The sequence below is a fragment of the Ylistrum balloti genome, unplaced genomic scaffold (assembly GCF_031769215.1).
Source record: "Ylistrum balloti isolate Yb309-2 unplaced genomic scaffold, AGI_CSIRO_Ybal_v1 Utg372062, whole genome shotgun sequence".
Lineage (NCBI taxonomy): Eukaryota > Metazoa > Mollusca > Bivalvia > Pectinida > Pectinidae > Ylistrum > Ylistrum balloti.
The window spans coordinates 10,482-35,020 of record NW_026782995.1 but is presented as its reverse complement, the minus strand read 5'-3'; the positions used below and the strand labels follow the sequence as shown (position 1 = coordinate 35,020).

General features: G+C 34.5%; 1 pseudogene; it reads left to right on the top strand.

Annotated features, from left to right (window-relative positions):
- The first annotated feature begins 3,816 nt into the window (after positions 1-3,816).
- On the top strand, positions 3,817-22,995 carry LOC132564211 (hemicentin-1-like; annotated as a pseudogene).
- Positions 22,996-24,539: the final 1,544 nt, after the last annotated feature.

The window sequence follows — 24,539 nt, the reverse complement described above, 5'->3', positions numbered from 1 at the left end:
GTACTGTTAGAGTTTAATTTCATATAATATATAAATTAAACGCACGACCAGTTATTTTCGCGGAATGATATCTCGCCTTTTTCTAATATTTCCTGTTTTTGTTAATATGATTGGCCTTTATTTTTATATCAAAACATGTAGATATGTAACATTAGAGTTGAATTACATTATAATACAAGACCGGTTATTTTCGCGGAAAGATATCTTGCCTTTTTTTCTAATATTTCATTTTTTTTTTATTTTCTTGTATCTTTTTAATGATATATTCATTATCTAATTTTCATTTGCTTAAAAATAAAGCCTTGATAAAGCGTGTTTCTTTTGTGATTTCTTTGAGTTACATATCTATCGATGCTATTGCGAAGGCAAATATGTCTAAAAGAATGTTTATTTGTGGTCAAGTCTTATCGCTAATTGTTATCATGGTTAAAGTAAATATTTCCTTTATTAATAGGTATTTCGCATTGCTACCACCTGTTTCCCGTTTAGTTATGTGTAAATCAGAGAGGCGATAAACTAGCCAAGTGCATAAATACACCTTCTGTGGTTAAAGTGAGATGTCCACCAAAAAGTAATCCTGGTAGATATAGATATAATATTTACATTCTGTTTTGTATTCGCCTATAAATCATCGCTACGACATATTGCGGAATATGAGACCGTATATTATTATACAATGATTCGGCCGGTGATAAATCAATCAATAAAGATGTCTTCTAGGAAAATAAAAATGGCCTCTTTCACTTCGTAATAGTATCAATACACAGTGTACTGACGCATCCGGAGTTGTTGGACTTAAATAAGATCCTAACATGAATTACGTGATTTTACAAATCCGTCAAATATCAGAGTAAAGTAGATCTAACAGTCATAATTTTTCATACTTTTTTCTTATTTTTTTTTCAGTTTGAATTTACTATTTCTTCTGTCTATTTGCGTGTGCTGTTGTGGGCAGAGTTGTCCCTATAAGTCATATAACACCGGCTGTTCCGGAAGAATTAAACGTTTTGTTTCATCAACGACACCCGTCATGAATATCCTGATCAAACAAGGTAAGTGATGTTACGTTCTCAAATGAGAACAAGGTATACCAAATGGAACGAACAGAGAAACGTGCGAGCATCAAACACGTCTAGATTCATAATACAAAAATACATATAATATTGCTCAATGAGATCACCATGACGACCGTAACCCTTCCCTATAATTTCCATCAATCTGCCTATTGTGTTACGGGTTCATACGTCATTTAGCGACTTCTTGCGTGATAAAAGAAATAGTGGGAACAAGTTCTTCAATATCGAATTAACATGTAAACACCATGGAATGGAGATGCAGGGGTATTACTATCAAAAATGGACAATTATCACAAGGAATATTGCAATTATCACGTTTATCATACAGCTTAATGGAAAACTGTCCACGTTGGTTTCGTTGTAAAACTATCAAGAAAAGCTGCTAATGTAGAGGAGTTTGTCGTGTCTTTGAGAACCGATTCTGGTATGATAACATTTAAAAAAGAGAAAGAAATCTGCTCTAACATGCATTTATAGAAAGTAGAGAATTTGATTTCACGTCTAGATTCCTGAAGGCAGTTTTGATGTCAGAGTTAAGGTTATTTAATAGTTCGTCTATTTATTGTAAACATAAATATATCCTTACTAACGTAATATCTTGATTTTAAAGAGGTTACCTGAGGCTAAATTAATAAACTGTATAGCTGAGGTTAAAGTGGGGACAACATTTTCGTTTTTGTGGTGTAGTGAAAATATGATCGACGGAATCATGTGACGTATGCAAATATAGAATATCTATGATTTGAAATTGTAGTTTACGAGGGTTTATGATATATCTTATACCGAAATTGTGTGTTCGATATTTCATGGTTATCGGTTTATCACGGTGATAAAATCGTTAGTAAGAAGTTCATCAATAAATCCCCGATCGTGAGCGAATTATTGGTAAGTGGACGACACTTTTATCAGAACAATACTATTCTCGGGTTCTCCTTTCGATTCGCTAGTTTGACATGTATAAATAGTTTGCTGTGATAGCAATAATTAATGCGCATTTTATGTATATGTTAGTCAATGTATATAATTCAAATTGATGGAAAACACGCTACCAAGGTTTCTTATTGATCACAGCACTAACATATCCTTAACGTAGTACCTTATCAACTTTAAAAACACGGAAAATTGCTCAGATACACAATTTTACTATCGGCCCATAACGTAACCGACCATTTCTATTTATAACCATTAGGCTACACCGACCAGGAAGTTCATATGTATTATGTGACAAAAACATGTCCGTAAACACATATGTGTTCAGTATTCACATGGAGAAACAAGCATTATTATTGTTTCAAATAGTATTCAAACTATGTGTGTTCACCTTACCATGGACAACGTTTACATCGATACAGGATATTCTGTATTTTCGAACTATGTCGCTATCATAATGTGTATATACCCGCCATTTGATCATACACTATATCCGACCACTCAGTGCACATGTACAATGTACATATGTTTTGTTAATCAGAATGTACAGGAACACGGTCTATCTATTTGTAACCACGATATCATAAACACTTCATCAGGACAAACACATCTTGTTTTAAAAATATAAACTGTACTTACAGCCGTCATTGTGATCTGATAAACAAACATTATATTTTACTGGGCGATCTGAATCTGGACGTTTGATGCTCGCCAGTTTGCCGTTTGCCTTTTTATGTCCGTTGTTGTGTACCTTGTTTTCATTTGAGAACATGACATTTCTTACTTTAATTGACCAAGGTTTACCTGGCTGATGTCGTTGATGAAGAAGAAGACACTTTCATCTTCCGATCCTCCTTTGTCCTGGTGATACTGAATTTGAGCTGGCTTATGATTATGTTGACATACCGGAATTTTAGTCAGTGTATGTTATTTCTATTCCTGTATAATAAAAACATCAGACTATTCATGCAACCATATTTCTCTCTGGTCAAATGTGACATGTACAGATTTAAGATATATCGGAGTAATCATAAAGGTTAATACAGACACTATCACATTCAGGTATCAGCCATATTAAACGAAATCGATATAACCTGGATTTATATATACCGGATCTGTTACTAAAAGTTGACTTTCGGCCTGACAAAGTTCAATTTATTACGATGGTGACCGATTATGGCGTGACGTCACTCTTTAATGTATTCTTTATCTATTGATATTTTCCGTTATTTATTTAGTTATTTTTGTTGAGTTATAACTATATTAATTGATTTTTGTTCTTTACATTATAGTGAGGTGGAAGACCGACAGTGATTCCATCTACTTTCAGATTACTTTCGCTATGACCTATGGAGATTACTTAGGTCAGATATGTGTAGGTGTAAGATGTCGGCGTGTCTTTTGAGGGTTGAAAAAGATGCGAAGCAAGACGGTAGTAGTAACACTACTGTTCGGCATTGTCATATGATAGTATTACGAATGATGAAGTTAATTATTTACTATATTCAAATGATGAACTTTCAATTTCCCGATCATAATGGCCACGCATTAAAAACCTATATGGTTTACATGTCAGATTTGATTCAATGTTTAAAGTGCACCCTGAGTATAATTTTATATTTATATATAATGTTAAGAATGCCGTAAAAATAATAATAACGAAAACCCCGTCAAAATCCGTCGCCCCAGTGTCGAGTTATTAAATCTCAAAGTTGTCGATTTTCACCTGTCCGCCCAGACTTAATCAGCCGAATCGTCATTTCCGCGGAATCGATGCGCTTCTACTCGTGACGTCATAAGTTCAACAGAAATGGCAGTCAACATGACCGACAGTGACAACAATATCGCAACTGAGAGCGATTTGAGCATGAGTTTTGAGGAATCTGATCATGGTGTGGATGATATTTCTGAAGACGGAATCCAGCCCTACAGATTTGAACAGGAATTACATGACGATGTATCCAGTGAGGAGGATAATGACCCATCGGAAAGTGACGATCGCTTGGGCAACATAGATTAACACGTACTTCACTGGGTCTCACCAGCAGTCGTGAAAGTAGTCGGTATTATACCCAAGGATTCCTTTTTAACCTAACCGAGACGGTGGATTGCAACACAGGAGAGCAGCATACAATATTCACATTTATTTTAGGACTGAATCTTTCTTATGTCGATTTCATGGGATGATGAATTGAGTTGGTGTTGAGACAAAATTTAATGAACTGTGAAGCAGTTCATGTTGAATTTGTCTTAAGACCAACTCAATTGATCATCTTTTAAAATCAGCATAAGCAATATTCAATCCATATATTTTAATTGACACTTCTTTTGTCTTTCTAGGACGCAATTTATCTTCTACTTCGTTTCTTGTTATTATATCTTTGACGTCATACAATCGAATAGTCCGTCATTTGAAGACATATTATTGTGACAGGTTGAAATATATTTTAGCGTGGAAACTTAAATGAGAGTAAAATCTATTTTTTCGACAACTTTAATAAAAGTTGTATAAGACTGTGCGACAAAGAGAGTATGCATTTTTCCTCGCGGAGGCACCGAAGCGGAGAACAAGATATATCAGGCTTCAGGCGCTTCACATCTTTTGAAACGTAAAGTTTCAGTTATTAAAAGTTGAATACACATTTTTAAAAAAACACTGTATTGATAGTTTTCAATAGTTTTTTTTAAGTTTTCATTTCGATGTTTTAAATATCATGCTCGAGGTACATTGCCAGTCCAGTAGAAGTTGGGGAGTTTTCTCCACTTACCTAATATTTGTATTCATACGCACTGGCAATGTTAATCTGGTCAAGTTCATCGGTAAATGAAACAGATCACATTTAATAGTTTTATTGAGTCTGATTTAGGTAGAAATTGAAATATTACAATTTGCAATGGCTACTGTACAAGATATACATATGGTTCATCTATCGTAAAGAAATCTCTCGAACGACATATTTAAACTACCAATTATGATATTCAACACCAATCTTTACAATACTATGAAGATCCGAAGATAATATAGAATAAGCTACTACCTTAAACCTATAAACCCTAATCTATTTACACCCTATATACACCCTACAGTTCATATATGAGCTCCTTCAAGCGACCGGTCTTCACTCATAGCCCACAAAACAATGTCTGTGATTCCTCCCGTCGAAACCAATCAGATATTCTCCCATTGTTCCATAAAGTGACTGAAAGTGTCCAAATCACCTGACTGAGATATGCATATGGCACAAGTCCACAATAACTGACTAACTATCAGTAGATCTCAAGACATAACAAGTGACTAGCCTTCCAGGCAGATCTCACACAGTATGATCGAAGATCAACGACCAAACATGGTGTTGTCACAACAATACACAGCTAGGCTTCCATACCATCCGTTACAATATACCAATACTGGCCTATAAGACCGTATTCTAGGCATTATGATTAGAAAAAATAATTATATTTATTTATATTACTAAAAACTAACTCATGTAACCATGGCAATATACATTGATAACGTGTTCTCTCATGCAAAAGCTTATACACTTATACGTTTACAGACGCTATCATATACGACATATATACTAATTATCAAACGTATTATAACTTAACGTGGCTGTATTGCACGCTCCCAGAGCTTTTCCCGATGTTTCACACCTGCCAACTCATCAAGTTCGCACGAGAATAGGCACCGAATTAAAATCGTACAATCAATACACATAAGACATCCTTATATGAAATATACAAATATTTACACACTTCATACGTGTATGTGACATCCTTTGTTGTTGAAACGCAAAATATATGACAGCGAAACAACCAATATTTTCCAAATAGTTTATTTATGAATATCACGTTTATTCAGACTTGATAATTTGTCCTCTCTCAACACATCCACTTCTAAATTTCCAACAAAGCCACGAAAAATTATAAAGAAGTTGTAGCATTATAACTTCAATCGATATATATATGTCGACCTACGAAAAATATCAACATAGGACTTCATTTTACTACGGTCGAACTTATGAGGTATAGACCTTATAGGTTATGTTTGTATGAAAGAAGCAAAGCCTCTTCAATACCACAGTATTAATAAATTCAGAGACTTGACGTAACTACCTCACTTCCTGTAGTCTTTGATAGTTCGAAGTCCAGTGGCATAACTCCACGGAGAAATAATCTCAAAACAAGTTGAGAAACCGCAGCGAAATATAGTATAGGTTTATGTTAATTTATAATGTTTGTACGCAAAATGCAGCTTTCTGATAGGTCAAGTTTTTTTCTTGTGATGCCTCTTGAAACATCTAGCTCCGCCCACGTGATGATGACTGGAGGAGTCAATGACAACACGCCACCTTGCGGCGATATCTTGAAACTTTTAAGTATATGAAATATGCTACTGCGTCATTCAAGGATGATGTAAAAAGAAAAAAAACAGAAGAAAAAAAGGATTTCAACATCGTAAGATACTCAAATAGTTTATCATGTACACGAGCAATCAACAATGAATAGTAACGGATTGATTAGGGGAATAGTATGTTTTTATGCCTTTATATGTTTCCGTTTGGAATGTTACGGGTTCACGCATCAATAACTTTTGAATGGCTGAAATACATTCATATCAAAGCTTCAATAAGGAGAGTTTATAGGTAAAAAATATCAAAATACAGAACTCGTGAGAAGAAGTGCACATGGTAAAATGCTCCATCAGTACAAATATATTTGCACAGCCTAATGATATAAAGCCATATTAGCATACATGTTGCAAAGTATACGCAAGTGAGAGTTATCTTTTAAATTAAAAAAATATATATATATTGTATCAGCGAAAGTTTTTTACGTAATCAGGTTAATAGGGAAACCAATAATATCACAACAATGTTTTTTGGTATGCTATATAAGGGAGATAACTAAATAACATTTAGTATTTAATGCTTCTTTTATACCTACACACAGGTAAGCAAATTCTACACCCTTTTTTAGACATTCATTTACCAGAAATCATTTAGTTTTATTTGAAACCTGTGGTTTAATTCAAGTAAATATATAATGTTATGTTTTAGATGCTGTCACACTGACTGGGTCGTCCCAGTACGCTGTACCTGGGTCTGGGTTTACATTGACGTGTGATGTACCAGAGGAGGCCCAGGGTGTAACGTTTTACCGCCGTTTTGAAGTGACATCTGAAGAAGGTGCTATTCAAGTAGGTGGTGATCAATGTTACAAAGTAAACGTAGCCCCGCCTGTCCCCTGTACCCCAGATGTCTGTTCTTGTGTCACGTCTGGAGGCCTCGGTACAGTGTTCCGATGGATCATACAGCCACGGACTGAAGACCATGGATCTGTGTGGTTCTGTAGACGTACTAACACCAACCTACCTAACCAGACACTGGATAGTGTTGATTTCATCCTCAAAGTTGCAAGTAAGTGAACATTATTAACATGACAATTAGTGACATCTTATTTGTTTTTTACCAAAGGATACATTCCTATATAAAATTCTGATTTGGTTGATGCACCACTTCAATCATTCCTGTTGTAGTGTTGATTGAAGTCATTGTTGTATTTAACCTACCCAATCACTGGATAGTGCTGACTATACACTCAATATCGTGTATAAAACCAAGCCAAATATTGGTAGTAATAGGTTGATCTTCCTATAGTGTTTTGTGATATTTTGGGATTTGTGATAGGAATATCACGCATCTCTGGATATAACCATCCAATATTAAAGTTTTGTAAACCTAAAGTCTCCGTCACGCATTACCGATGTATTTCACCTGGACCAAAATGGAGCACAGATTCATCATTAACAAGATAGCACACTTAACTTTTCAATGTATGATACCGGTATTTGATTGTTGTCACTATTCAACATCTACGTGCTACTGATATCCCGCCGATGTGGTATCGACGCGGGTTCCTAATGTACAACTTTAACAGTAGGGTAACACTCAGGTTATTGTAATACAACACAACCATAGCACATCGCTACTTGTCTGGTAAACATTGATCAATCGTTTAATTACAGAGAGCTATCGGTTAGCAGCCGAAATTAACAACCCCATACCAGAATTCTGACGAAGTAGTACCATTGCTCGTTTTGACAGACAAAGGAATTGTAGCGGCATATTTTTTTAAACATCAAAGTACTGAAAGTACTGAGGACACAAACGAAAGGGAAATGCTTCAACTGTAATTGATGTGAATGTTAGATAAGCTGCAAATGTTATACAGAATGAAGAGTATAAAAATATAAAAAAACAGAAAACATGTAAGTGTTACAAGGATAAAATATGTACATGTAACTGAATTAACTGAATATTTGGAATGTTCATCAAATATCGGCCTTTGTTTGGGTAAACAACCACTTTGGTCGACTCCCGAGCTTTTTCCCTAAGAGGCATTCTGAGATCTGACGGGGCCGAGACAGGATGTGTTAAAGTTTATTGAGATTTTATGTCGCATGAATTCTGAGAATCAAATCGCTAATGATGCTATATATATACGTTCAACTCCAAACTATTGACTTCCACGTATATGTTTTATGCGTACGTGCGTGTTCTGCCCTATCGTTGTTGCCACTCAGTATGAACTGTACCAGTGAACCGAGTGTATATTACCACATATTACGCTACACTCCAAACTTCAAGTTATTTATTTGAAGTATTGTCTGAACATGTTATTGAACCGCTCGTCACTAGCCTGTAAACGATACTTGTATACATGTACTCACAACGAGACAAGCGTAACTGAAGTTCATGGTCATCAGACAACTCTGCCAGTCACCGGGACAATACAAAACATCAACACAAATCGTCTTCGTCGTCATCCTTCTTATCAAGTGACGACTCCTTTTCCGGTACATTCTCGTCTACTCCTAAGACTATGCCTTACGTTCCCACTAGCCAGTACAACCATTATAGTTCTTCTCAACCCCTCAGCTTTGCGAGCCCCTCTTCGCAGTCAGCGAACCCCCAGGGCCCTCTGTCATAGGTGGATTTAGACTATCGGATGAGGACATAGGTCGGATGGTTGAGGTGTTTAAGTGTTCGGTCCGGGAGAACATCAGGCAGATGGTTGGTGCTGAGGTCCGTAATCACGTTACCCCTTTCTCGATCGTTTGAAGCCCTTGGAGCAAGAGAACCACTACATGCGCCTTATGATTGATGATGTTGTACAGTATGGGAGAAGGTCCTTAGTTCGATTCTCAGGAATTCCGAAGGAAAATACCGAGGACACCACCTCCAAGGTCATGGCTGCCGTCAGTGCTGCTGGAGTGGAACTGAACCTCACGTATGTGGAGAGATCCCATCGCGTTGGGAAATCCAGACAGCCCAGCGGCAGTCATACCTCACCTCACCAGACATGGACCATTTAATGGTAAAGTGATGCTGGATGACAAATTCTCACGTGTTGTGTACATCCGGACTGAGGCCGACCTCGTCCCGATCGGTCATGTTGTCGGCCATGTTGATGATCAAACATAGTCTAACACTATGGTCTCCCGGTAGATAGACTATCCAGTAATGTTCACTGTTCACTTGGACATGTCATTATTGACCGACAAACGTTCATTTTCTTTTTGTCAGTACATGCATACAGTAAGTGTGCTAGCCATAAATGTGTTCGTTATATTCCTGGTTTCTTTCATATTTGCAATTGTAGAGATATTTTTTTATCTCTCTTTTTCTATCCACCTTTCCCTTTCGAATCACAGTAAAATAAATTAAAATGGTTTTATTTACATTCAAGAAAGAAACTTTCATTTTTGGTATGTTTAACAATAAAAGTATATATTACAAAACCGATAGCCTTATATTACTTCTTATGAAACAATATATCTATACGGCTTGATGTTTAAGACAAACGCTATCCGTGCATAAATTTAAAACTATTATGAAAGAAAATTATAGAACCCAGAAATATACTAGCACTGGTAAAGGTGATGGAGAGATGATGCAATTTTGTAATAGATGGGAAAAATGGAATTAATTGTTAGAAATACACCAAACCCCTGACAATACTTGTGTATGTGTGTGTGTGTGTGAGGGTATACTTATTAGAATGTATGATTATGTGTTTGTTGTTTTATTTGATTGCCTGTAAGTCCAAAGATAGTATATAAATATATCTGTAGGAGTGGATGTGAAAGTGTACAGTCATGTGTTGTTCTCAGATCATATATATCCTGATGATAGATAACAGTTTTTATATATGATGATGATGATGATGATGATGATCTTGATGAGTATGAATTTTAATGATGATATATTCTGGATGATCATGATGGTGATGATATATTTTGGATGGTGATGGTGATGATGATGATGATATATTTTGGATGATGATCATGAGGATGATGATGACGGTGATGATAGATTGGATGGATATATGATAATGATGATGATATATTTTAGATGATGATCATGATGATGAGGATGATCATGAGGATGATGATGTATTTTGAATGATGATGGTGATGATAATGATGTATTTTGAATGATGATGGTGATGATAATGATGTATTTTGAATGATGATGGTGATGATAATGATGTATTTTGAATGATGATGGTGATGATAATGATGTATTTTGAATGATGATGGTGATGATAATGATGTATTTTGAATGATGATGGTGATGATAATGATGTATTTTGAATGATGATGGTGATGATAATGATGTATTTTGAATGATGATGATGATGATGATGATGATGATGATGATGGTTAAGTTAGACGAATATGAAATTAATGGTCAAGATGATATTCTGTACACAAATGAGTGTAAGTATAATTGGTGTATGTTAATGTATAATGTATCTGTGTATTGATGTGAAAAATGTGAAAAAATAAAAAAAAAAAATAAATAGATAATTCTCATTATTCACTCGAACATGTCATTATTCACCAACAAAAGTTAATTTTCTTCATATCGGTTCCTTTCATGTTATACAAACAGTATATTATATGTATACAGTAATTGTGCTTGCCACCAATGTGTTGCTTATATTCCTGGTTTCTTTCATAATTGCAGTTGTAGAGATATTTTTGTTTTGGTCTTTTATCTGTCTTTTTCTTTCAGGCTTTCTCTTTCGAAATCACAGTAAAATAAATTACAATGTTTTTATTGGTGATCCCATTTACAATGTACAATACCTGTTTACAAGTGAAGTATGTATATTTGATAAATTATTATATTTATTTCTTATTTTCTTTCTTTCCTTTTATTTACTTCTCTGACTTTTCTGACATGATCTGTAATGAACTATGGATTATTGAAATATGTCTCTGATTTAGGGAATGCAAGTGTCCTAAGTTTACTACAATTGCATAACGTAAAATCTAATCTGATATGTTTACATGTAGTATTTCAAGTGATTGTGCTATTTACTTCTATTGTCAGTTTAATCAGACAAGTGAACTTTATTCGATACATTTGTAAATCGTCATTTTCGGTACATATCTCTTTGTACAATGTTCCTGATTTACACACGTACCTACACACGTGTATTGAGTTTTCACTTATCATGCATATGTACATTGACTGATTTGTTAATTCCTTGTATCATTTGTTGTACAGGGAACGTATACATGTATTACAATAGAATAATGAACTGCTTACCACGCACATATCTTTCTACACTGTGATTTTATACTTTTTTTCTTATGTAAGTTTTCGGAATGTGACTTGTTTATCAACATGCTTACGTGTATATTACACAAGGTCATGCTCAGGTTGCAATGATCTATTGTAGTAATATTGCAGCATGGTTAAAACTTCCCTACATTGTATAAATCCGAAAAATCACTTGTGTTTACGATTACACTTACCATTTAAAATATATAAATATATATGTTACTAGATTTTCTAGTAATACGCTGTGATTACAGGTGTATCTGACAACCTTTCATCCCTCATTGTCATATATAGACCAGTCCTCCATTGAAATGTTAGGGACCTCGACCTTGTATCTTAGAACTATTCTAAGACATTGATGTCCTCCTTTTTTTCTCCACCTCTCGTTTCCTCCTTTTACATAATCCCTGACCCCTTTCTACTATTTTACAAGTACCAATGTTGACATTACACCCAACAAGTCATGTTAGAACACAGTAAGATTGAACTTTAACTGATATTTTTGGTGTAAATATGTACATTAAACTTATATATCACTATATATATACCTACTCATATACTAATGGTAAGATTTAGTAAACACATGCCTGGCAGATCATGTGATGGCGTAGAAACATTTATATCTGTTCAAAATCCAAGATAGTTGTCATGGTTTTTATATTGTAGGGTATACCGTAAATGTGTTCTGTTAAAGAATCAAATTAAAACATGGTAGATATTTTAGACAAGAATGTGAACGATATTGTTATTTGAGGTCTGATCATGCTGAAACTGAGGCCATATTGACGAGCAATGCTATTTGTAACATGTTCTTAAATTTACCTATGAAACGTGTGAGATTAATTCAACTTCCACGAAATTGCTTTGATGTGGATAGTCTTCTTGAACTAAAAATGTGTTCCATTGTTCCATTAAGTCGTCATTAAAAGGAATGTGCAGAAACACAACGTAGCGAGCTATTTCACTTTTTTCGCCTAAACACATGAATGATCATGAAAGTAAATTTCTCAAAAAAAAAATCCAACAATATATTATTAATATCGTTGATTTGATTTGTTCCTTGCCATTTACGATGCTTAAGTCAAACTTCGATAATTGTGATTTGTGATGCGTATCATAAACATGTACTATGTTATATGATTATTTGATTAAGAACATTTTATTTTAGTTTAACTGTGTTTTGACAAGAGATATTTGAACTCTTCATAGTCATGTATTATCTATCAAGATATTCAATAACTGAAACAGGCAATCTGTCACAATGGCCATGTTTTCGAAATTCTGGCTTCTCCTCCATGACTTCAACTTCAACACATTTATTCTATTGGTATTCCGGTGATTATTGTGGTAAATCATATTTACATATTTTATGATGGTGTGTTCAGGATGACGCACGATTCAAACTTAACCTTCCTTTGTTATTGATTTATATTTAAACATGAAAAAAATCTATAGTAGCACAATATTTTATACGGTGATTCAAAGGTTTAACTGTTGTTATTTATAACTGTATACTTTATATTTTCAGACGGTCCAGGTACGTCTATAGCCCTGTTTCCGCCGGACACATCCTACAGCAAGACAGAAGGCGACATATTACCAGATATCACCTGTACAGCGGATTGTAGACCTGACTGTACATTTGGCTGGACACGACCGGACAACACCAACTTTACTGTGTCACCTGTGTTGTCACTGGGACAACTGGAGAGGTCAGAACATGGAACGTACAAGTGTACTGCTAGGAATGGTGTAGGGGAGTCGACTTCAACAACGAATGTCATTGTACATTGTGAGTATAGACATATTCAAAAAGCACAAAATACGTCACCTTATTATAGGCATTGAACTAGGGATAATAGTATTGGTGAAATAAAAGGACAGACAAATGCAAAGTTAAACTGAAAAAAAAACTGAAAACGCATACAATCATGTCCAGTATTCACTTGAGTGTCCGAGTGAACAATTAGTGGACTGATTATCAGGTTAGAATACATGTTTTTCTCAATAACAAACAAAAAAAAAATGAATTCAGAAGATTAACACCCATTATGCTTTATTGATAATGAAACTTTGACTTTGTTACTTATGTTCTAAAGTGCGGAAATGAGAGGAACAATTGAAAATATAAATGCTAATATTCTGCAGATGGACCTGGACAGCATTTCATTTGAACCTCAACAAGATAGTGTTGACGTCGCTGAAAATCAGACCATCACAGATGTCACTTGCTCTGCTGACTGTAGACCGTTGTGTACCTACACCTGGTCTAAATCAGGAACGAATTACCAGAACCCGTTGAGTCTATCTGTGGCCACGAGGACAAATGCCGGACAATACACATGTAGAGCCAACAATACTGTTAGTCAAGGCACTAAGACATGGAACCTTACCGTCAGATGTAAGATATTTATACTATGTATATTTGACCTCGGTTTTCGATATATGTTGTGAAGATATATAGGCTATTTTTTAAAATTTTACGGTTACATAATTTAACATTTAAGTCGGTTTTAATTGAAAAGTTTATATGATCAAAGATGTGGGAATTGAAAGCAATTTGCTGCCTGTGTGTTACTTCGTATGATATCCAAATAAAATAATTGTTTAGTTATGTAACCACATATATGCTTAGTTACAGACAAGACTTAATGCAAATGTGATTTGTGATAGCTGAGAAGGTTGATTACTTCAAACTTGACAAATGGTATTGTTCTATCCCTTTTGCATCAGATATAGATTAACAACTTACGCATTGTTTATATGAGTGTTTTATTCACAGTTGCCAGCAACTTCTTTGAAATAATGCCAAACATCTATGGTATCACATACCTGACAAAAACTTGTTGTTATCAGTTATCAATTAATGGCTGAAATAGAACTCTGAAGTCATTAGTCTTTATGATGACTAAGTATAGATTGTCACAACTGCAATATACTGTCACAAAAGCAATATGTAAATATGATGACTCCTTTAGTTTGGTAATGCACATGCATTTTGTTTCTGATATTATCCAGACCACTTAATAATTACTCAAAATGTTGAACTTTGAATACGTGCCTCACAAGTGTAATTAACTTCATATAAAATGACGTGTTTAAAATTAAGTCCATGCTTAAATTAACTGTTTCATCATTTTGCTGCATTTCAGTTCCGCCTCGAATTATCGATCTTGTTTACAGCCAAGGAGATGTTGACGTGAGAGAACATGATTCTAAATCACTGATCTGTACTGTGGAGAGTTATCCTCCGTCCACAATACAGTGGCTTTATAAAGCCAACAACACCATTCTACTCAACACCCTTGACGTTTTAGACAGTACCTATACCCTAACTAACGTTAAATGTCTGGACACAGGACTGTATACCTGCGTTGCAAGGAACGGTGTCTCTACAACAGCTGTCACCAGGGACATACCTGTCAACGTTCTCTGTAAGTTGTAATTCATTGTTATCTGAAAGGATATCCATAATTGGATCATACATAATTCAAAAACATGGGACTGTATTATGTTACAACAGTCCAAGTAATTCTTACATTCAACTTAGGTAAGGAATATTCAAGTGCAACTGGGGGTGATTAAGGGTGATTCATGGAGATTATAACGGAGTGTGAGTGGAGTGTAAATTTGATAATAATAAACTTCACTCATGAAAACTCAATGGAGTGGCACTTGAGTGACTGTTGGAGGTGATTGAAACAATTTTGATTACAGTGAAAAAAACAGATAATGTGCTTTTTTTGAGAAAATAAATGTCCAAAGTTAGAGCGTGCATGTACATTACGTATACGTAGCTATAGGGTTTTGTATTATTTTCATGAAAAAAATCAAAGATTCTGTGTTGCGGCCATCATTGTTTGTCATGGTTATCTGGTACTTACAACTGACAGAAAAAGGATTCGATGACTTATTCATGAACAAAAATAATAGATAAGATCACTGTATATATTAATACAAACTATAGAGTGAGTATCATGCAAAACCTTGACGAAGAAGATTTTGAAAACGTTACAGCAAGTAGACAGACAGAAAACTGACGATCGACAAAGACGTTGAAAATATGTTTATAAAAATCTGAAACATTTACTTGTTCAATTGTCAAGAAATTGACAGAACTCATTTTATTTCCATTCACGTCGGATATCCGATGAAGCAAAAGCCTTGAGCACATGTCTGTTTTCACGTGTATTGGCGGAAGTTAGCGTTGACATATTAGTATGCGGAGCGTGGATTGAGACAATCGATTTTATACATATCGTCTAGTGATAAAGAGGAAATAGTCTTTGCACGATTATCTTACTAAAATGTGTAATGAAACGCCCTCCTTCTTTAGATTATACATATTGCTTGAAATCCCATTCCGTTCTGACAAACACAAGACACCATACTGTGGTTTCTGTAAGCTCACCTCCCATTACTGTTGCTGAAACTGGCAGATATTATTACCGGCATGGCCTAATTCATTACTGCCTAACATAACAACTATCTGCCTTAGAGATGTGCGTAACATCCACCTCTTCCCACAGAAAACTACATTAAGTAACCATGCGTATAAACTCCAAGGTCTTTAGAACAAATTAATTCCTTCTCCACGCCCTGGTTTCAGACCGTATCTACGGTTTACTGACTTTGGAGAAACTTACATCATGACACTAAACAACGAAGATGTTATTCTGGTTTCAGAGTGTCAGTTGTCTAAATAGACCTAACATAACTACCACTTCGTTTCCGAAGTGTAAAAGCCCAGATCTATTTCCTCATTGCTGCGTTTTCAAAGCATCAGTAACTACTGCGGCAAACCCACTGAAATCCACCAACTCTTAAAAAGCAACAATACAGCTCAACACACGTGTCTGACTTTTATACCCTATGACCCCAGTGACCTATTCGGACAAACCTGAAAGTAAAGACAAGATTCAGCTACTCGCTCCACCACTGTAGCCTCGACCAATCACAGTGCTTGGCATAACTTGACCACGGCTCATCTTGCAAGATGACTGACATAACAACCCGAAGCAGAAAAGCAGAAACTTTGACAAACCAGACACAATGCCTCTCCACAAGCCCCCCCCTCCTTCCCAGAGTACTACTAATAAAGCGACTAAGGGTACGTACACATAGCAAGAGCCAAACCACTACAGGTACGTGAGGAAGAAAACATCTAACAAACATTCTAGCGAAATCATGGACTACCTAAACATGTCTTTACCATACGAGATTGATTTCTTGACTTCTGGCGATCGATATTGACATTTTTTTGTGGTGCGCACGTTATGCTAAGCGAAGACAGGTGGCCATTTTGGATATTTACTTTGTTTTAGCTATTTCTTGAGAACTAAAGTAATGATCTTTCTCTAATTTCCATCTTGGATTTTGATCATGGAAGTTTATTACCACTACTTCTTGAGAAACGCTGCATAAATATTTCTCAGATTCCATGCATATGTTCCTCTGTTGTCCCTTGTTGTACCTGTGTGAATTTTGGACTGATTCGAAAAAAAAAAAAAATGGTTGACAGTCAGCCATCTTTAATGTCACCTAAAAACAATTGTTATACCAGTTTCTCAAGAAGTACTGAATGTAGCTGTCTCAAATTTCATACATATGTCCCATTTGGGACTAATCAGAGAAAACAAGTTACCTTCCAGTTGGCCATCTTGGATTTGGCAGGTAAAGATTATCATCGTTATTTCCGCAAATAAATGTTAATTCTAATTTCTTATCATTAAGAGCATGCAAAACGGAGAAGAGATCCAAAGATCGAATAAAGATCAAACAATGTAGAGCGCCGAGATGCCTCTGCGATCTCTTGGTTCTATGTATGTTATGATTATATGTATTAACACTAAATCAAAGCACATGTCCTTGAAGATATTCTCTACAGTTATACATCAGTGAGTGAAAAGAAATATAATTCTAGAATTGCTTCGCTTTAGTAATTACACAATTACAATACTTGAGATTATCAATATGTAATGTGTCCATCCATCTTTTAATTTGTTGTCCGGACCCTGCCTCCTACTTTACGTGCCATTGTAACTTCATACTCCGGGATTATGTTCACATTGATGAGGTGGCGTGTACTCTATCAAAATTAGTTTGCACTAACAAACACTTTGAGTTTTGACCCTATATCAAAGAAAAAAACATTGTCGTTGTCTCTGCTTTACCTCCAACATCACTAATCACTATGCACTGTATAAGGTGTCAAAAGTATGTCAATCTGATCTAAATTGTGATCTGTTACATATATCAAAGAAAGATAGTTCGCTTTGATAAGCCGATGTATCGCATATCAAAGTAGGTCACTTTGATGCAAATCGATAACAAAATTACATAACTGTTTTATCGCCAACATCACTAATCGCTATGCACTGTTTCATGTGTCAAAAATATTACATCAGTCACCTGTAAACATCTGTCAACGATATTTGCAGTAGAAACAAGGGGTTGTTGAATAGCATTTGTCTGTCAAACATTCATACCTAGAATTAGTACCAACATAAATCTATCATCTGTGTATTCGTTGTGTATAGTTTCACATCATTTGGGTGACTATAATTCTTTTTTTTTTCTGTCAAACTGAATTATTTCTATTGTAGGTAAGCCCCGACCACATCCACAAGGCGATGATTTGAAAATAAAGTTTGGCTTCGGAACCTCGGAAAACTTGACAATTCCTGCTATGTTCTTAGCAAATCCAGAGCCATTTTTTAATTGGAGCTTTCAACGATCCTCTGGTTATCTAGGAACTAATCTTGTCAATGGTACAGATAATTTTGTAATCAGCAATGTTTTTGTGATGAAGAATCTGTCTGCTTTGTCAATAGGGACCCGTGTGGATATGAAAGAACATTGGTATGGATTGTATAATGTTATGGCAACAAACAGCGAGGGAAGCGGACGGATAACCTTTACAGTGGTAGCTCAAGGTATCATTATTGGAACTCAGTTTTGTTTAAATGTTGAGGCTGGAGGCTGACCCTCCTTGTAGTGAGAATAATCACTTTCAATGCTTCTTAATTTGTAGGAATGGCCAGATATTTGATAAGATTTGCCCCGAAGTATCTTAAGGTGCAGGGGACTCAATTGTATAACAATGCTAGGTCTTCCTTTCCTGGGGACAGAGGGGCAGGGCCAAACAGAAAAAAAAATAATGAATTCACTTATAAATATTTCTTCAGCTTAAAAAAAAGTATGGTGTTCTCTGAATGCTTAAATTATCTTGAACAACAGAAAGGTGCTCTGTAAAGAAAGAATAGCAGGTCAGTAAAATATTTTCTCTTATTACATTATTCACCTGTGTTGTTTTAAGGTCACCTGACTCGAAGGATCAATATGACATTTTGCTATCATCCGTCGTGCGTAAACGTTTTCAAAAAAAAATTTTTTCTCTTTCATAACTTGGTGCATTTTAACAGAATTTGATGGATCATTTGGCGAGGGTAATCACTTGTAAAATTCTTCATTTGGATTCGATTCTTAGGAGGCGAGGGACGGGCCCCAAAGTGTGAGATAATGAAATTAGATTTAAAACCCTGTTCCTCCTTTCTGCTTCGCTGGATTTCAACAAGCTTTGGCCTGATTCATTAGTTAGGTTAGTCAGTTAAATCTTGAATTCAGAAAGCTGATTCAACCTCTAAGGACTTAAAGATGGGGATCCAAAAGGAAAAGTAAGACAATATTTTGCTTCAAGACGCTACTCTTACTTAATGCTTAGATGGCTTTAAACCAAATGTGGTCTAAATATCACTGTGGATAGGGAATCTTTTCCTAAATTCAGAACATTGATTCGACCCCTAGGGACTTGAGGTCGCGAGGAAAAACATCGGTTTATAAGTATTAATCTTAATTGAAAATAAACACCTCTATATAGTGACGACATGATGAACAAATGCACATAACAGACTGTACAAGTTCATGTGGAAATGCCTCGGGTTTTACACTCAGTATTCTTGCACGTTATTTTCAATATTCATTTTGTCAATGGTTTGTTTGTACATTTTTTGTCTTCGTTCTATTTATATAACTTTGATGTTAAATTGTATTGACATGCCAGAATCCCTAATTTAATATCAATATCTACCTGACGGTTTTTGTTTTTATCATGTCCTGTAAAATGTTTCCTAACATTACAGAAAAACCTGGTTTACCAAAACGTTTAATTGCTGGCTGTACAAAACCTAATGTTGTTGAAGTATCGTGGGTTGATGGAGGAAACTCGGAGTTTTATCAGGTCTTGTTCAGTGTTGACAAATATCTGAACACAGAAGAACTTTACCCTGTAACAATACCAATGAAAGCAGGTGGAAGCCAGACATAGAGTCAAAATGTACACAATCTAGAGGGAGGACAAGTATACTTCTTTAAGGTTATTGCATACAACACTTTTGGAAACAAAACGTCACTTGATGCTGTCGGATGCACCGTTCAGAAAAGTAATTCATTAACAAACGACATTTGTTTTCTTTTAATTTTATTATTGAAAAGAGAAAAAGAAAAACTGTTAAATTCCGCCATTTATTTTTGTACGAACTACAAATTCAATTCTAATACACGACCATCACAGATTGATAGTCGTGGATCTACTTGTTTACAGATACGTGTACGTATCTAATTTTCTACTTCTCGTCATGACATATATGATACATACAAGTGCGTTTAAGATCCCCGCTTTATTTATTACATCACCAATCCCTTAACCGTTTGCTTCGCTTTACCGCGTCATCGCACCGAAATTGCAAAATCCACTTGAAGTAACAATGTCCGTTTGTGCAGCCACTTTAGCGTTTTTGTATGTCATTAGAAACCATAAATATCATGTACTCTCTAATTTATATCATTTGAGACATCATTCACGATAAGTATACAATACACAATTCGTATATTTCAAATGGAATTTCTTTCATTTTTATTTGAACTAGATCTTTCCTGTGGTAATGACAGCTTGTTTACAGCAGGAGTTGTTCTTCTGGTCATATGTGTAATCACGCTGTTGTCAACCATTGGACTTGGAATATTTATTCGACGTACGTATAACAATATTACAATAAACCAAGACCAACATATATGCTGAGATAAAATCATTGCAAAACATGCCATAAAAATGTTTTAATTTAAAGATAAACATGCAATGACGATTTTTTTCAGGAAACAGACGACTACCGTTTATGTAAGTAAATAATGTGAATGTCGAATTAATTAATTGGTCTCCACATTAAATCGTGTATTTAGGATAATAGTTGAAACAAAATATAATCTTGATTGATGCTAATTCATACATACATAATTGTTGTTTGTGAAATTACCCACTGTTTTATGATAAACGTTACCTTTTTAAATGCAGTCCACTAATAATGCAGCCGCCTTTAATGTTAACAGTCATCATACATACTTTCTTTGTTTTAATGATTCTAGCAAAGGTCATCGTCATGAACAAAAGGAATTCCAGAATATACAGCTATCGGAGCAAGGTAATCTTAAAGAGCATTTGAGGATACAAAATCAAGAAATGAACTTTAATGTGTTCTAACTGTTTTATTTCTAAGTTTACATCAATTTTATTTCATCTCCATAAAATAAGCAAACATATATAACCTTTTACAAATATCAACAGGGTTTGTACTTGGCATTCAAAACTTTATAGTAATTTATTTCATTTTTTTCATTCACAGATGTGACTTCTCACAGAGATGATGGACGGTACGATTGTTTTGACAAGCAAAGATCCTACAGCCCTATGTTTGGATAAATAATTTTGATAATATCAAATTCAATAATGTTAAATTTCAGTGAATATGTTAATTTATGTTTAATGCTACTTCCTCTCTATGCAGATCTCCATATCAACAACTTAATACAGACGCTATTGGTAAGCCGTCAATATACTCTGAAATCGGACAACATGACAATCAAGGTAAGGCACATCAAAATCTTATCAAAATTGAATTTTTATTTTGTTTTGATACTTTTGATAATTATACAATGTCAAGTTAAGATATCAATGTATATCTGTCAAATTCTTTCCTACTTGTTGAAGTAAAATGGTTCGCGTTATGTTCTAATATACACAATGTAAGTACACGTTTCGTTGTTTAACATTGCATCGTAAGAAGACTATGTGAAAATTGCATCACGTATTTGAATGATATTAGTTCTTGCTTAAATATCAGAGATCCGGTATATTCATTTTAGTACAGATATTCCAGATGATTCTATTTGTATTTCACAGGTTACCAAAATGAATCAGTCGAAAGCAATGATGACGGGTAGGTAGAAATATTAAGGCGTTATTGCAAGATACTGTATAATTGAAATATAAGCGGTAGTAATATATAATTCAGGAAACAGAAAAAAAAAAAAAAAACAGAAACAAAGCATAATATTCGTAGTATAGATCTTGGCAATTAGTGACAAACCCACGATTTCAACTAGGTAAACAAAGCAATTAATCTATAAATATGTATCGGTTGAATATGAAGCATTAAGACTCTTATCAAAATTTCAAAACATTCTCTTAATGTTACTGTAATTGCATATTAAATGGAAGTTCCGCAATACAACTGTCTGTATCAATTTTGTTATTCGTGATGAACACAAATTAGAAAACCTGTTCATTACCTGTATAGTTGAGATCCTTAACGCTCTTCCGTTTTATGAAGAATTGATATATGCTGTAAAAGCCTATTTTTCATTTGTTTAAAATGAGTGAAATTTATATTTGGGTCCGACAAACGTTTGAATTAAATTTGTGCTAAATTTCCCGTTTAATCTGTTGTTAAAATGTAACCATTTCAGTATTACATGTATATTTGGTATTCTGCTGCAAGATCTTTCATCATATACTTCAAATTTGCATAAACAGAAAGTACGAGTCGTTAGACGGGCGCTCGAATCCAAACGTATATGAAGAGCTTCAAAATGCAACTTCAGGTAAGTGATATCTCAATGTTATATACATTTATCTGGTTTGAATACAACTCTTCCTTAACAGATATATAAACCAGAAAGCACTAGGTTTGAATAAAGATATTTTCGAATCTGTGTTTTCTCTTTTTTCATTATTAGTCATTAAAGATAAACGCTTGCATAATCATGATTCTAAACATATGCATAGTACTGGTTTGAAGGAATTTCAAAACATCAGGTGATATATCATTTACAATATTCAGGGTTTAAAATGTGAAGTTTAATATATCCTTCTTTCTTGAACCTTGTAATATTTTATGAATAAATAAATAAATGGAAATAGATATTACACATGTATACGACAGAACATGTCTTGCTCGCTTGCAGGTAACAGAGGTACATATGTCAACACCAAAATCACCAGTGACCATAAACGTTGATACAGCAGTAAGAAATCAAACCAACGTAACATTTTCGTTACATGCGAATTACAACGCTAAAGAATGAATTAAAAACAATCTTTGAAGATGCTTCTTTTTCTGTTGGGAATGTGCGGATTTTACCTGTCTTTAATCAGACGTTCCTTAGATAAAATAAATAATCACTACAACGACTCTTAATGGAGACCAATAGATTAAAGTATTATCTGATATCATGTGTTCTGGAACATTGAAATTCTTTTGCGACGTCAGCGACATTTCCAGTAACAAAGACGATAAAACACTAAATCAACAGGATTAGTCACAATAATAATGCAGATCAATTATACCATAACGATTGAAATATTCTTTTAAAAGATGGTGTTTGGAATTGATGATATTATCTGCTTCAGAAAGTTACATATTCAAACTTGTGCTACGATAGTTACCCTTACCTTTGGATTGTGCTAAATGGAAATGATGCTGTGTGATATAGGACGCTGGACTGGTGACTTAAGAGTCGCTAGTTCGACTGCTGGTACAAGCAACTTGTATCCGTGAGTAATATACTTCATTCAGATTATTCCAGTAGTTTCCGCCGTAAGTGAATGAAAAAGTTATATGTTGATGTAATAAAGCGAGATACATATTCATTCATCTTATTTTATTCCCTTCAACTCCTAAAAGAAGAGTATTGTGTTAAGCGGATGTAACGAAATCAATACAATATGTAAGGCATTAGTCGTATCACGAAAGTTCTTCCTTTCTTAAGTAATCTGTCTGTTCTTAATTATTCAAACTGGTCAAAATTACATTTAGCATGCCATACGGTCTGATGTATTGTCAACGTACAACGGAGTCGTGCATTTTAACTGAATATATTTGATTGATGGATTAATTTAGCCTTTTTATTATATTTTATTGTTGTATGATTTTAAAAGCTAAAAGTGTTTTTTTTTTCTTTCTGTAAATGCAAGTACATATATTGTAAAATAAAATGTAACATAATTTTAACTTGGAATATTCTTATTAAATAAAACGTATTTATTGTATTTGTATTGTATGATAAGGGACATAAACTGTTTTAAAATCCCATCAAATAACTCAAATTTTCCTAATCAGATTTCATTATTAGCTATTTTTCAGTGATTTGTTTAGCAAAATATGGACCAGGACGAAATGAGTCAAATATCTGTCAGAGTTTCGGAGCCTTAATACGATAAAATGGTATTTTTCACTGTGTTGTTTTCTTTGTTCCCATCAAAAACATTGTTTTTACTGCCACATGACTAAGAATGAGTTTGCTGTTGAAAGATATATTGGAACTTGATATCCTTATTTGTTTCCATTAAAACATTTCTATACCCAGGCATGAACCAAATGATGCCCATGTACATTAATATATATAAGGGAAATATTGGATTTAGGCGAATACCCATCAATATTTATACAGATGTTGATTTTAATATCATCTAAACAGGCTTTTTTTCCTACCATCAACTGTCAGGTTCCAATAGAATGTGCTGAATTGCTCTTAAATGTAGAGTAATAATTCGCTATTGTGT